Below are 5,000 nucleotides of genomic sequence, written 5' to 3' on the forward strand. Positions count from 1 at the left end.
TGTCCCTCTAAGAAGAAAAGTAATCGCTGACAGCACGAAGGATGTCACGCGACTAGTTAGCAGGCTAGAGTCTCGTTCGTTATCGGAATTAACCAGACAAATCGCTCCACCAACTAAGAACGGCCATGCACCACCACCCACCGAATCAAGAAAGAGCTATCAATCTGTCAATCCTTCCGGTGTCCGGGCCTGGTGAGGTTTCCCGTGTTGAGTCAAATTAAGCCGCAGGCTCCACTCCTGGTGGTGCCCTTCCGTCAATTCCTTTAAGTTTCAGCTTTGCAACCATACTTCCCCCGGAACCCAAAAGCTTTGGTTTCCCGGAGGCTGCCCGCCGAGTCATCGGAGGAACTGCGGCGGATCGCTGGCTGGCATCGTTTATGGTTAGAACTAGGGCGGTATCTGATCGCCTTCGAACCTCTAACTTTCGTTCTTGATTAATGAAAACATACTTGGCAAATGCTTTCGCTTCTGTTCGTCTTGCGACGATCCAAGAATTTCACCTCTAACGTCGCAATACGAATGCCCCCGCCTGTCCCTATTAATCATTACCTCGGGTTCCGAAAACCAACAAAATAGAACCGAGGTCCTATTCCATTATTCCATGCACACAGTATTCAGGCGGGCTTGCCTGCTTTAAGCACTCTAATTTGTTCAAAGTAAACGTGCCGGCCCACCGAGACACTCACTCAAGAGCACCCTGGTAGGATTGCAACGGGGTCCGCCTCGGGACGCACGAGCACGCACGAGGCGCGTCGCACGCCTTCAGCTCGCCCCACCGGCAGGACGTCCCACGATACATGCCAGTTAAACACCGACGGGCGGTGAACCAACAGCGTGGGACACAAATCCAACTACGAGCTTTTTAACCGCAACAACTTTAATATACGCTATTGGAGCTGGAATTACCGCGGCTGCTGGCACCAGACTTGCCCTCCAATAGATACTCGTTAAAGGATTTAAAGTGTATTCATTCCGATTACGGGGCCTCGGATGAGTCCCGTATCGTTATTTTTCGTCACTACCTCCCCGTGCCGGGAGTGGGTAATTTGCGCGCCTGCTGCCTTCCTTGGATGTGGTAGCCGTTTCTCAGGCTCCCTCTCCGGAATCGAACCCTGATTCCCCGTTACCCGTTACAACCATGGTAGGCGCAGAACCTACCATCGACAGTTGATAAGGCAGACATTTGAAAGATGCGTCGCCGGTACGAGGACCGTGCGATCAGCCCAAAGTTATTCAGAGTCACCAAGGCAAACGGACCGGACGAGCCGACCGATTGGTTTTGATCTAATAAAAGCGTCCCTTCCATCTCTGGTCGGGACTCTGTTTGCATGTATTAGCTCTAGAATTACCACAGTTATCCAAGTAACGTGGGTACGATCTAAGGAACCATAACTGATTTAATGAGCCATTCGCGGTTTCACCTTAATGCGGCTTGTACTGAGACATGCATGGCTTAATCTTTGAGACAAGCATATGACTACTGGCAGGATCAACCAGGGAGCTGCGTCAACTAGAGCTGAGCAGCCGGCCGCCCGGGAGTGTGTCCCGGGGGCCCGCGCGAACACGCAAGCGTCCGCTCAATTATTCTGCAAACAGGAGGAGGCTGAGCTCCCCTGCACCATACACCTCGAAACCCTCTCAGGTCCCGGCGGCGCGCAGCGCCGTCCTAAGTACTTGGTCGGGTTCGAGAGAGGCGCAATCGCCCGGAGTTTGGCGAGTAGACGCTTTAGGTGCGACCACCCGTGCTCCCAACTGAGCTTGCCGCTGCCGACAGAGGCCCGGGAGCGTGCTGTCGTGGCATTGCCGGCGGGAGACAACACGCGCCACCTACGGTGACCGGCAGCTCCAACGCCAGCGCCACAGAAGGACAAAAGCCCCACTTGGGTGCCGAAGCGAACTCTCCCAGCACAGCGCACGCGCCAACACGTCCGCACAGCTGCGATACAAACCACCTGCGAGAACCGCAGAGGCGACCGAGCAGCAGACGGCGTCGCGGCGCCGAGCGCCGGGCGGCGGCGCATCCTCAGCGCACACAGTCCTCAATCGGACCAGCACACTGCAGATGTCCACCGCGCTTCGCACCGGGCCCGCGAGGACCTACTTTGGCCGCACGGCGCCGCGTGCAGGGTGCGCCGGCGCGCAGCTGCGCCGCCTGCCGCCTCCGTCGGCCGGCGCGCCTGCCACTGGCCGCCCCCACCAGCCGGCTGTAGCGCGTGCGCCCACGCACCGCGCGGCCAGCACGCCGGGAGGCCCCCCCTCACCGGCCGGGGACGGTCCCACCCAGCCACCGCCGCGTATCGCTTCACACCCAGATGCCATTCACGTTCGTGGGCATGGTGGGTATCGCTGGAACAACCGGTTGGTAGCTCAACCGATCGTCGCCATCACTGATTCACCTCTAGCGAGAACAACCGCACCACAACGGTTTACCAGTTGTTCATTTGCGTAACGTCACCAGCAAACGTAGGCGTCCATCGCCATTTGCAAATTCAACGATTGTTGCATGCCTGTGTCAGGTGTCACGACACACTATGTCTGCCCACATACACGCAACAACATGTGCACGCTTCGCGAACACGTGGAAGGTGGCCCCCGTACGTATGCGATGTCCATTGCGCGAACGACTGTCAACCGGCCTCTGTCGCATGTCGCAGATGTGGAACGCAGTGCACCATGCTATCACGGTGTGTGAGAAGAGACGACTACGTCTGACAACACGCGCCACTACATCAACAGACGGCTCATGCTGATCGCCATCCAGGGCATACCACACTGCAATCCAGCTCTTATAGGGAGACGACACGTAGCTGAGTGCACAACATTTGGACCGCATGGTTCGCCGTTGTTGGCGCAGTCGTTGTACGGTCACATGTACCACGATGTATCATTCAGTACATGAGGACCAATGTGCAGTACAGTGTGTGATTTGGACGTACAACATCAGCGGACAGTTGACACAGGCCGTACCACAGCGTAGGCTACGTGCTTCGCCATGCGAATGCCAATGAACAACTGCAAATGCCAATGAACAACTGCAAAGGGCATTGAGCATGTACGTCCTGCTGCCATCCACATTACAGTGTATAGCTGCAAGGTGTTTAACATGAAGCGATACACTGGGGACCGGGCAGTGCGAGTAGCAAACTATATTGCGGGGGTTGCAGTTAGGCAACACTACACTAATTTAACGCGTCGTATGACAATTACAGAGCAGGTTAAGGCCCAACGTGTGTTGGGTTAAGGCCCAACGTGTGTTGGGTTAAGGCCCAACGTGTGTTGGGTTAAGGCCCAACGTGTGTTGGGTTAAGGCCCAACGTGTGTTGGGTTAAGGCCCAACGTGTGTTGGGTTAAGGCCCAACGTGTGTTGGGTTAAGGCCCAACGTGTGTTGGGTTAAGGCCCAACGTGTGTTGGGTTAAGGCCCAACGTGTGTTGGGTTAAGGCCCAACGTGTGTTGGGTTACAGCGCAATATGGGTTACGTTAAGGGGCAATATAGGTTAGGTTAAGGTACGATATAGGTTAGGTTAAGGTACGATATAGGTTAGGTTAAGGTACGATATAGGTTAGGTTAAGGTACGATATAGGTTAGGTTAAGGTACGATATAGGTTAGGTTAAGGTACGATATAGGTTAGGTTAAGGTACGATATAGGTTAGGTTAAGGTACGATATAGGTTAGGTTAAGGTACGATATAGGTTAGGTTAAGGCGCAACGTGGGTTAGGTTACGGCGCAACATAGGTTAGGTTACGGCGCAACATAGGTTAGGTTACGGCGCAACATAGGTTAGGTTAAGGCGCAACATAGGTTAGGTTAAGGCGCAACATAGGTTAGGTTAAGGCGCAACATAGGTTAGGTTAAGGCGCAACATAGGTTAGGTTAAGGCGCAACATAGGTTAGGTTAAGGCGCAACATAGGTTAGGTTAAGGCGCAACATAGGTTAGGTTAAGGCGCAACATAGGTTAGGTTAAGGCGCAACATAGGTTAGGTTAAGGCGCAACATAGGTTAGGTTAAGGCGCAACATAGGTTAGGTTAAGGCGCAACATAGGTTAGGTTAAGGCGCAACATAGGTTAGGTTAAGGCGCAACATAGGTTAGGTTAAGGCGCAACATAGGTTAGGTTAAGGCGCAACATAGGTTAGGTTAAGGCGCAACATAGGTTAGGTTAAGGCGCAACATAGGTTAGGTTAAGGCGCAACATAGGTTAGGTTAAGGCGCAATATAGGTTAGGTTAAGGCGCAATATAGGTTAGGTTAAGGCGCAATATAGGTTAGGTTAAGGCGCAATATAGGTTAGGTTAAGGCGCAATATAGGTTAGGTTAAGGTACCGTATAGGTTAGGTTAAGGTACAGTATAGTTTAGGTTAAGGTACACATTGTTGTAAGGAAAGGTGTAATGGGGGGGGGGGGCGGCCGGTCGGTTTGTTGATTGTGATTATAGTAAGTGGATGCCTGCGGCATCATCTGATTTGCCACGTCAGGATACACCTTTGGCTCATGACAGGCGGCGCTCCGATTCCATGCTTGTGGGAGACCTGTGTCTTTCATTCCTGCCATTGTTTGTGTGCTGTGAGAGGGGGCAGTATTGTGATGTTGGGTGCACCCCTGTGTAGGACATGTGTGGGTGTTGGTGGCTTAGCTGAGCAATGGTGGTTGTCGGGAGGGTGGGATATTCCGTTTTCTGAGTGGACCTCCCAGTCTGGTTATGACAGTGTGGATTGTCTCATGTGGCGGAGAGGATGCACTGGGTGTTGTTCCATGCTGGTGCTTACATATTGTCTGTGTGCGTGTTACAGGCGGAGAGTAGTGCGTGATAAGAGTGTGTGGCTGACGTGTGGTTGTGATTGTGAGCAGAGTCTTTCAGCATGTATACGGACAGTTGTATATATTATCTGTATTCTGATGGGTCCATCTATTACTAATCAGCGCCGTGTATACGTTTAATCCGGTTCCAGTCGAAACTGTTGTATCTCTGTACATTAGTGCCACGGCGAGCGCGCTATGT

General features: G+C 52.9%; 1 non-coding gene across 1 annotated transcript in view; it reads right to left on the reverse strand.

Moving 5' to 3' along the window:
- LOC124608866 overlaps nucleotides 1–1,500 on the reverse strand; it is a 1,910-nt gene extending 410 nt beyond the window's left edge. The window contains exon 1 of the ribosomal RNA XR_006979422.1: nucleotides 1–1,500. This exon is cut by the window's left edge and continues 410 nt beyond it. This is a non-coding gene — a ribosomal RNA (small subunit ribosomal RNA).
- Nucleotides 1,501–5,000: the final 3,500 nt, after the last annotated feature.

This window comes from Schistocerca americana, chromosome 3 (assembly GCF_021461395.2).
Source record: "Schistocerca americana isolate TAMUIC-IGC-003095 chromosome 3, iqSchAmer2.1, whole genome shotgun sequence".
Lineage (NCBI taxonomy): Eukaryota > Metazoa > Arthropoda > Insecta > Orthoptera > Acrididae > Schistocerca > Schistocerca americana.